Consider the following 11,523-nt stretch of genomic DNA (forward strand, 5'->3'; position numbering starts at 1 on the left):
CATGCAAGTCATTCCTCTCCCAGGCCCACTGTGTGGCCCCTAAGCTAAAACCAAGCTCAAATGGAAATATATTTAGTTGTTATAAAAAAGTAAAATGTGGGCAGTCTCCCAACAGAAATAATCAGCCCGCCTGCCCAGAGGGCAAGTGCTAATGTATCAGAGCAGAGGAATGAATGGGGAGGAAACAAGGCTGCCTCCCAAGCCTGGTCCCCAACGCCCTGTGCACGCAATAAACAAACAGCCATTTGAATTGCTCTGGCTCTCCTGTTTTTTTTTATTATTATTATTCTGCAGGATGATAAAGACCTAAAGCCTGTTTCTACAGTGTTTTCATGGCTAGAGTTGTAGAAAACTGCATTTTGTCAGTTTGAATAAGTCCATTTGAATGAGTCAAATTTTTTAAAAGCCTCGGGATCCAACAGAGCTGGAAGAAAGTGGGGGTGGTGGTTAAATGGTTCGTTTGAGATGTTTGCCTTCAGTAACGTGAGCGGGAAAGCAGAACAAACGTGGGACAGGCAAGGAGGGGCCTGGGCTAACGCCGACCCTGAAGGACTCAGGGAACATGTCGGGATTCAACACCCGCTCTAAGGCAGAACTCCCTGAAGCTCTTTGACAAGCAGCATGAACAGAAACTAAAGCATCAGGGTCCAAGGGAAACAATTACACATGGAAAAAATAATTGAAATGCTTCTTATGCTTCTAAAGGAAAAACAAAATGCATGCTAAGAACATTGGATGTCGCCAGGCATGGTGGCTCATGCCTGTAATCCCAGCACTTTGGGAGGCCAAGGTGGGCAGATCACCTGAGGTCAGGAGTTGGAGACCAGCCTGACCAACACGGAGAAACCCCGTCTCTACTAAAAATACAAAATTAGCCGGGCGTGGTGGCACATGCCTGTAATCCCAGCTACTTGGGAGGCTAAAGCAGGAGAATCGCTTGAACCTGGGAGGCCGAGGTTGTGGTAAGCCAAGATTGCGCCATTGCACTCCAGCCTGGGCAACAAAAGCAAAACTGTGTCTCAAAAAAAGAAACGAGAAAAGAACATTGAATGTCTCAGTGAGTTGTACCTAGAATCAGCTTGATATTGATGAGAGAATGTCAATAAAATGATCACAACAACACATTATTGATCTTACCTTAGATTCTGAAATCTGTGACTCTTCATGAATTGTTACTCTATAGGCCCTGGTCCTCTCTTTTTTGCATATTTCATAGCACACAGGAAAACCGAGCTGTAACAGCTCAATTCCCCCACCCCCTCCACCTCTAGTCTTCCCTTCACCACGCTTGGCCCAAAGTGTCATTAGCTTTGTCTTCTGCTAATGACAAAGGGGACACCAAGAGGGAGGGCTTTTCACCCCAGGATCCTTTTGTTCTCAGCAAGGGGCTGGAGTCAGGGAAGGGGCAAGCTCACCCCAGTCAGAGACCGAGCATTGCAAACCGGAGCCACTGCTGTTTTCTAAGTTGGAAAACTCTCTTGGTGAGCCAGATCGTAAGCAGAGATAGGGATACCACTGGCCAAAGTTTCTTAACCACGCTTCATTTTTGGTTTGCATATTCACTGTCAAATATTCTCATTGTTAAGAAGCAGTCAAAACCTCTTCATATGCATTTAACTAAAGTGGTGTTGCTTTCTCTAATCCCTAGAAGGGAGAAAAACCAATGTTTATTAAATTCTTTTTGTTTGTTTTGAGATGGAGTCTTGCTCTCTCTCCTAGGCAAGAGTGCAGTGGTGCAATCTCAGCTCACTATAACCTCTGCCTCCCAGGTTCAAGCGATTCTCCTGCTTCAGCCTCCCAAGTAGCTGGGATTACAGGCACCTGCCACCATGCCCAGCTGATTTTCTTTTGTAGTTTTTAGTAGAGACAGGGTTTCACCATCTTGGCCAGACTGGTTTGAACTCCTTACCTTGTGATACGCCCGCCTCAGCCTCCCAAAGTGCCTCAATGTTTATTAAATTCTTAATACGTGCTAGGTCCCTTACAAACACCATCATTTTAAACTCTGTCATTTTTTACCCAATGAGGTCAGCATTATTAGTCCCCTTTTATACTGATGGGAAATTAAGGGTCAGAGAGGGGAGGGAACTTTTCCAAGGTCACATAGCAAACCATTGATAGAGCCAGGTTTCAAGCCTAACTGTACCAGGCTTTCAAATCTTTGCTCTTGTTCTCTGTAGCATGCAGCCTCTTTCTCTATTTTCTCCTTTTGGCCCATCATTATCTTACTCAGTTCTCTTGCCTTCTTTCCTAAGGGGCGGTCCTACCAAGGACAACATCTTTCCCACACACTCTACTTATTCCTAGTGACAGGGCATTGCCCCTGAATGAGGCTCCCTGAGGGCCTTATTAAGAGCTTGGGAATTTCTGATCTGAACAATTACAACCTGATGATGTTTTATGGCCAGAAGAAAGGATAAACCATAGCCCATTCCATGATATTTCAATCTTGCATCTCTCCTCTAGCTGTTCTTATGCTCCTTCTTGATAATAGGATGGCATTTCAGTCTCATCTTGGGTGATAAGGGCTCTGGAATGAGAGAGCCAGGTTGAAACACAGTGTCTGGCTTTGCATCAGTGACCTCAGTTTTCACATTTGTAAAATGAGGATAATCATGGATTGTTGTGAACAGCACAAGAAGCAATGTAAGTAAAGAGCTTAGTGTGGTGACTGCTCATAGAAGATGCCTCAGTAAGCATTTTCCCTCCTTTCCCTCCTTCTCTATCCCTGGAAACTGGAGACCAAGCAGGGGTGCAGAATCATTTGTCTGTCAAGGGGGTACAGTCTTGTTACAGGAAAGGGGTCCCGATCCAGACCCCAAAAGAAGGTTCTTGGATCTCATGCATGAAAGAATTTAGGGTGAGTCCATAGAGTAAAGTGAAACCAAGTTTATCAAGAAAGTAAAGGAATAAAGAATGGCTACTCCATAGATAGAGCAGCCCCGAGGGCTGCTGGTTGCCCATTTTTATGATTATTTCTTAATAATATGCTAAACAAGGGCTTCTCCTTTTTAAACCATATAGGTAACTTGCTGATGTTGCCATGGCATTTGTAAACTGTCATGGCGCTGGTGGGAGTGTAACCGTGAGAAAGACCAGAGGTCACTCTCATCACCATCTTGGTTTGGGGGGTTTTAGCCAGCTTTTTTACTGCAATCTATTTTATCAGCGAGGTCTTTATGACCTGCATCTTGTGTCAACCTTGTATGTCATCCTGTGACTTAGAATGCCTTAACCATCTGGAAATGCAGCCCAGTAGGTCTCGGCCTCATTTTATCCAACTTTTATTCAAGATGGAGTTGCTCTGATTCACACACTTCTGATAGTCTGGCATCCAGTTTGGTCATCAACAGGCTGTCGGTGTGGTGAGGAAGCTGAGCAGGGTCAGTGGTGATGCATATGAGGGAAGTCCTCTAGTCTTTGCCCTTTCCTCCAGCTCCAGTGGTCCAGACCCAGGATGACCACCTCACAGACTTCACTGATCATGTGACTAAGACCTGGGGTGGACATTGGGGGATTGTGGGGAACAGAGCTGTCAGGGCTACCAAGACTGGAGCTTGTATAAAATACAACTGTGGGAGTGAAATGGGAAGAATGTGAGGGTTTTGAATTCAACCAAAAATGCTGGTGTTTGTCTCCACTGCATATCAACTTTCTCTTCGGACATGTGATTTCACCTCTCTAAGCCCCAGTTTCTCCATCCCCACATTCACTGAGCTGCTACCATATGCCAGGCGCCTTTTTGCACACTTTATTTTTATTTTTTATTTTTGTGGGTATATAGAAGGCGTATATATTTATGGAGTACATGACCTATTTTTATACAGGCATGCAGTGTGAAATAAGCACATCATGGAGAATGGGGTATCTATACCCTCGAGAAGTTATCCTTTGAGTTACAAATAATCCAACTGTACTCTTTAAGCTATTACAAAATGTACAATTAAGTTATTATTGACTGTATCTTGTACACTTTTCACATATGCTTTTTGTATACAAGGCTTACATTCATAAACATTCTGGAAGATGTTGTCATATCCCAGTCCATTTTATGCCACTGCTTAGCATTTACTTGCTTAGCAAATAGCTAAGCCATATACTCACCCTCACATTGTTTATATTCCAGAGGTAATTTGAGGTATAAGTGGGTTATCAGGCCTAGTATATGTTGTGTCTTCAATAAATATCAGTTCCCTCCTCCTTTAGCCTACCTCACCTTATTGTGGGCCATAGAGTTCAATTATTAAGTTGAATGACATAAAACTGACATTTAAAAAGTCAAAAACAATAAAATTATTGCAGAAATAATAAAGCCCATACTAAAATTCATATGGAATCTCTAGGGACCTGAAATACTCAAAACAATCTTGAAAAAGAAAAACAAAGCTGAAGGACTCACACTTCCTGATTTCAAAACCTAGTACAAAGTTACAGTAATCAAAACAGTGTGATACTGGCATAAAGATAAACATATAGGCCAGTGCAACAAAATAAAGAGCCCAGAAGTAAACCTTTTTATATGTATGTGTGTGTGTGTGTGTGTGTGTGCGCATACATATATGCACATATATAGTCAAACAATTTTTGAAAAGAGTGTCAAAGCCATTCAAAGAGGAAAGGACAGTTTTCTCAACAGATGGTGCATGGAAAAGTGGCATATCCACATGCAAAAGAATGAAGCTGGACTCATCTAACACCATATGCAAAAGTCAATGCAAAATGGTTCAGAGACCTAAATGTAGAACTTAAAACTATGAAACTGTTAGAAGAAAACGCAGGGCAAAATCTTCATAGGCCCGGCACAGTGGCTGACACCTGTAATCCCAGCACTTTGGGAGGCTGAGGCAGGGGGATCACCTGATGTCAAGAGTTCTAGACCAGCCTGGCCAACATGGTGAAATTTGTCTCTACTAAAAATACAAAAATTAACCAGGAGTGGTAGCAAGCACCTGTAGTCCCAGCTACTTGGGAGACTGAGGCAGAAGAATCACTTGAACCTGGGAGGTAGAAGTTGTAGTGAGCTGAGATCATGCCACTGCACTCCAGCCTGGGCACAGAGAAAGACTCTTGTCTCAAAAAAAAAAAAAAAAGTTTCATGACATTGGACTTGGCAGAGATTTCTTGGATACAACATCAAAGGCACAGACAACAAAAGAAAAACTAGATATCAACTTCATGAAAAATTTAAAATTTTGTGCATCAAAAGACACTATCAACAGAGTAAAACAGAAACCCACAATATGGGAGAAAATATTTGCAAATCATATATCAGATAAGAGACTGATACCAAGAAATCTTAAAAATCAACAACAACAACAAAAAACGAGATTCGAAAATGAACAAAGGACTTGAATGGACATTTCTTTTCTTTTCTTTTCTTTCTTTCTTTTTTTTTTGAGACAATGTCTTGCTCTGTTGCCCAGGCTGGGGTGCAGTGGCGTGGTCTTGGCTCACTGCAACCTCCTGCTCCTGGATTCAAGTGATTCTTCTGCCTCAGCCTCCTGAGTAGCTGGGAATACAGGCATGTGCCACCACGCCCGGCTAATTTTTGTATTTTTAGTAGAGACGGTGTTTCACCATGTTGGCCAGGCTGGTCTCAAATTCATGACTTCAGATGATCCACCTGCCTTGGCCTCCCAAAGTGTTAGGATTACAGGCGTGAGCTACCATACCCAGCCCAACAGACATTTCTTTAAAGAAGACACACCAATGGCCAATAAGCAAATGAAAAGATGCTCAACATCACTAATCGTTAGAAAAATGCAAATAAAGACTATAGTGAGATACTATCTCACACACATCAGGATGGCTACTATCAAGAAAATAGAAATGACAAATGTCGGCAAGGATACAGAAAAATTGGAACTCTTATGTACTGTTGGTGGGAATGTAAAATGGTGCATTCACTGTGGAAAACAGTTCCTCAAAAAATTAAAAATAGAATAACCATAGAATTGAGCCATTCTACTTCTGGATATATACCCAAAAGAATTGAAAGCAGTCTCAAAGAGATATCTGTATACCTGTGTTCACAACAGCATTATTCACTTTCACAAAAACATGGAAGCAACCCAAGTGTCTACCAACAGAGGAATGAATAAACAAAATGTGGGCTTTTCGTATAATGGAATAGTATTCAGCCTCGAGAAGAAAAAAAAGTCTGACGTGCTACAACTTGAATGAACCTTTAGAACATTATGCTAAGTGAAATCAGTGAGTCACAAAAAGAAAAATACTGTATGATTCCACTTATATGAAGTGGAGTAGTCAAAATCATAAAGATAGAAGGTAGAGCAGTGGTTGCCAGGGTTGAGCGGAAAGGACAATGACAAGCTATGGTTTAATTTGTACAGAGTTTCAGATTTTTTTTTTTTGAGACAGAGTCTCTCGCCTCATTGCCCAGTGGCATGGTCTCAGCTCACTGCAACCTCCGCCTCCCGGGTTCAAGCAATTCTCCTGCCTCAGCCTCTCCAGTAGCTGGGATTACAGGCACCCACCATCAGGCCTGGCTAATTTTTGTATTTTAACTAGAGACGGGGTTTCACCACGTTGGCCAGGCTGATCTCGAAATCCTGACCTCGTGATCCACCCACCTTAGCCTCCCAAAGTGCTGGGATTACAGGCGTGCACCACCAGGACAGTTTCAGTTTTACAAGATGAGAAGCGTTATGGAGATGGGTGGTGGTAACGGTTGGACAACATTATGAAGGTATTTAATACCATTGAATCGTACGCTTAAAAATAGTTAAGATGGTAAATGTGTTTTATACCACAATTTCATTTAAAAATGGCTAAATAGCAACTATTGTATATGCCCTAACACAGTATGGAAGGAAGAAGGCTTAATATGACGCAGAAGTAGCTGGGTGCAGCGGCTCATGACAGTTAACCCAACCCTTGGGGAGGTCGATGTGAATGTATCACTTGAGGCCAGAAGTTCAAGACTAGTCTGGGCAATATGGTAAAACCCCTTCTCTACAAAAAATACAAAGATTAGCCAGGCATGCTGGTGTGCACCTGTAGCCTCGGCTACTAGGGAGGCTGAGGTGGGAGGCTTGCTTGAGCTTGGGGGGAAGAGGCCAAAAGTGAGCCATGATTGTGCCACTGCACTCTAGCCTGGGCAAGAGAGCAAGGCTCTGTCTCAAAAAATAAATAAAAATAAAGCAGAAATAGTAACAACAACCTAGCAGTGGAAGCTCGATTGGATTTGTTTTTCTTGACTTCCTAGGAAAGTGATTCCATGCCTTGCTTTGTTAAACCTGGCTATAAAAGCAAGGCATCAAAACAGACTGTTAAATGCTCACTGAGGTAGAAAACCAAAGTCCACAGCAGTGTCCCACATTAGGAGCCAATGGATGGAAACGAGGGAATGGAAAGGTGAAACAGCAGAGAAAGGCTGGCTGGCACACTGCACTGCCTGACTGGACAGCCTGATGCAGCCACCAGCCTCAACCCGGGACAGGGAGACCTGTGGGGCCCTGTCTCTTTCCCTGAAGCCAACAATAAAGTGACAGGCACCCAGGAGAATATACGGCCTGTTTGAACCTTGGTGAAGCACTGTCAAGGGAGATTGCCAGAAAAACGTACTCTGTCCAAATGTAAGTTCCTTCCACAAAAATTGGGTAGCTCCTAGAATTTAGTTCCATTAACATCTCAATGCCTCCAAACATTTGATTACCAGAGCTCATCAATGGCTGCTCTCAAGGGCAATTATCTATCATTATCAATGTATTGCCTACCCTTTTAATTAGGATGTTAATGTCCAGTGTAAACAAAGCCTTCTTTTCTAATTTCAGCTGTGCACAATGAAAAGCCCTTTTTTTGTTTTCCATCTCCCTAGGGTTCTGTGAACTGAATTTACTCTAGTTCCTGAAGTGTGGAAAAAGTAAACAAGGTTTTATTTGGATTCCACCTTTCAGTTTCTCTGGACTAAAACCCAGCAAAGTGCCAGCAAGTTATCTCAAAGAAAAAAATTGTCCTGAGGTATGAAAATAGTTTCAGAGAATGTTACGAAAACAAGAAACAAACACAAATTCAGAGGTTTTTTAATAGTTAAAGAGAAGAGAGGGGAAATGTTTGGCATATTTTCAGTTGCTTTGTTTTACCACAGAAAGGTAAACAATTTTAAACTCATGTTAAATTTTAGCTCAACAGGTATTGAGGTCATTAACAAAGGGTCCCTATGGCCGATTAAATATTTCATATGATTATATCAATTTCTGACACAGGGACTTAAAACAATCAATACAAAATTCCTGAAAGAAAGATGAGATGAAGCAAATATCAGAAACTTAAAAATATACACATATAAAGAAACAAAAATCATCTATGTAAGTGACCTTAGTATTTCTTGGTTGTCCTTAGCCATCCATGGAGTAGTCTGGTTAGTGAGAGTTCCCTTATCTCTGGGGAATGTGCTAATCGTTCCCAAGGTACAGGTGTCCTTCATTGGACACAGCCAGCTTGACTCTGGAAGAACCGCCTGGCACAAAGCAATCAGGCAGTGGGCGTTCCCTTTGACCGGCTGTCTGTCTACGTAGAACCTACTGGAATCATCACATCTGCCTGGCCTATTCTGAACATTGTTTTGAGGCTAGCATGGGGCAAGACTTATTCAATGTTTGAAAGTCTAGGGGAGAAAATAATTTGAACAAAAATGTCACAGTTTAGTGGTTAGATTGAGTAACTGTTGTATCCTTTCTCTCAATGATTACTGAAATGATTTTTATTACATTTATGGTAAAAAAAAAAATAGTAAATAGAAAAACACATGATGCTACATAAGGTAACTTTATTTTTTATTTTTATTTATTTATTTATTTATTTGAGTTGGAATCTCTCTCTGTCACCCAGGCTGAAGTGCAATGACACAGTCTTGCTCACTGCAAACTCTGTCTCTCAGGTTCAAGTGATTTCTCTTGTCTCAGCCTCCCGAGTAGCTGGGACTACAGGCATCTGCCACCACGCCTGGCTAATTTTTGTAGTTTTAGTACAGACAGGATTTCACCATGTTGACCAGGCTGGTCTCAAACCCCTGACCTCACGTGATCCACCCACCTTGGCCTCCCAAGTGATTGGATTACAGACATGAGCCACCATGCCTGGTCCATAAGGTACCTTTTAAAAATTCTATCTTGATTGGCCCACTTAAAGAGGTTTTACAATGGTTAATTCTTAAGCTAATTTCCATTTGTAAATAGAGGTCTGGTTAATAAAGGGTAAACACATAAAGGCACTCAAAAAAATCTATAAAACCGCTTCTATCTACCATCATCAAAAACTGATTATTTTTTCCTTTTCTGTCTCTTATCAACAAAATCCTTGAAAATTGTCTTTGGTATATTCCTCGTAAATGTCAAAAATACATTAGAATATGCAAATACGTCTTTAAAAACACATTTTTCTTTGATTATAAAAATTAATATAAGCCTACAGAAATTTTAGAGACTGTAAAATAGTACCACCCAAAAATATCACCCATAAACTTACAAACTGGAGTCAGCCACTGTCAATATTTCTGTGATACAGGCAATTTGCTCCTAGACAGGGAGCCAGGATGGCTGGGAGAGACCTTGGCTTCCTAGGTTGAGGGGCATGCATGACAAAGCTCAGCTGAGTTTGCCACCAGACCTATTATGCTCCTTATAATGTAAGTGATTTTCTGGAATATTACATAAACTAAGGGAATATGAGTGTGAAAACAAACAGAATTGTTCTTTTGCTTATTCATTTGTTTATTTATTTATTTAGAGATGGAATCTTGCTCTGACGCCCAGGCTGGAGTGCAGTGACATGATCGCCACTCACTTCAACCTCTGCCTCCCAGGTTCAAGTGATTCTCCTGCCTCAGCCTTCCAAGTAGCTGGGATTACAGGTGCCCACCACCACGTCTGGCTAATTTTTGTATTTTTAGTAAAGATGAGGTTTCACCATGTTGGCCAGGCTGGTCTCAAACTCCTGACCTCAAGTGATTCACCCACCTCAGCCTCCCACAGGTGTGAACCACTGTGACCAGCCAGAATTGTTCTTTCTATGCCAACTAAATTGAATGCTTTAGAAAGATTCCATCAAGGCAAGATTTTAGAATTAAGTGTTCTGCACTCAGCTGGCATTGCAAGTGCCTCATTCCAGATTAAGACGACACCCCTCCCATGCACTGCAGGCCAGTGTTTGAGGACAGTAGTGGGCAGGATTGGGGCAGGCAGCTGAGGCAGCCACATGGGCCATCACAGATGCTCTCTTCAGTCCCATACACCAGGATCTGGAAATGAACACTGTGTGGACTTCACCTCCCCACCATTTGAGATAAGATCACTCAGCTGGAGAATCTCCAAATCTAGAGGACTGAAGAGATTCCCAACAGCATCTGCTAGTTCCAAACACTTTTGAGTTTACCCCAGATCCCTCAGTTGAGGAATCTGTGGATGTCACTGATTAATGCTTTAGCTAAACACAAGCTTGTCTTCCCCTGCCACCCCAGGAAAAGTGCTCCACCTCTCTCCCATTCCACACCATTGGCTTTTCCTTTCAGTTTTCCTGATTTGAAAAGTACTGGAGGCAATTTAGGAATGAATGAAAAACCCTCCACCAAAGCTGTGTTGCTCCAGAATCCTGAGGCAGAACTACTTCCAAGTGTAGTTGGAAGGCAACATTCAGGCAGCATTCACAGATGGAGCTGCAGCGGGATGCCAAGGCTGGGGGATGTTTCTGTCTCTCCTGAGTTCCTGTGTCAGAAGCTTCCCAGCTACTTTCTAGCAGGCAGAATGAAGGGGACAGGCAGCAGCCAGCTCACTTTCCATTGCAGTAACTGTCCCAGCGGTCTAAAGTGGCCCCTGCAGTAGACTTCACTACCTTTGCCTATCTAGACAATGTTCCTCTTCCCAGTCTTGATGTGGGGCCCTATCCTTGTCCCATTGGATGCCTTCTCCCTGGGCTCTGAGTATTCAACTAGGAGCAGAAAGTGGCATGACAGTGCCCTGTGCCAACCACCAACTCATCCCCATGGGGAGCCAGAGGAGCAGCCCCAGCTCCTGTTCCTCCTGAGCCCTGATATAAAGATTTCCCTTTGATTCTGTCAGCTGCCCATATCCTTCTATTGAAATCCATTTCTGGCCGGACACAATGGCTCAGATCCATCTCTACTAAAAATACAAAAATTAGCCAGGCGTGGTGACATGAACCTGTAGTCCCAGGTACCCAGGAGGCTGGGAAGGAGAATTGCTTGAAGCCAGGAGGCAGAAGCTACAGAGAGATGAGATTGTGCCATTGCACTCTAGCCTAAATGACAGAATGAGACTCAGCCTCAAAGAAAGAAAAATAAATAAATAAATTTAGGAAAGAAAGAAAGAAAGAAAGAAAGAAAGAAGCCTTTCTGATTAAGTAGCCAGAGCTAATTTTTTTTTCTCTGATTGTAACTAAAAAATCTTGAAGGACACCTCTCACCCCCATATGTATGTATATGTTTGTGTGTGTGTTCATGCGTATGTGCATATGCACACATTTGTGTTTTGCCCTCAAAGCACA

This window comes from Aotus nancymaae, unplaced genomic scaffold (genome assembly GCF_030222135.1).
Source record: "Aotus nancymaae isolate 86718 unplaced genomic scaffold, 86718_ANA_hifiasm-v0.15.2.pri h1tg000036l, whole genome shotgun sequence".
In the NCBI taxonomy this organism is placed as follows: Eukaryota; Metazoa; Chordata; class Mammalia; order Primates; family Aotidae; genus Aotus; species Aotus nancymaae.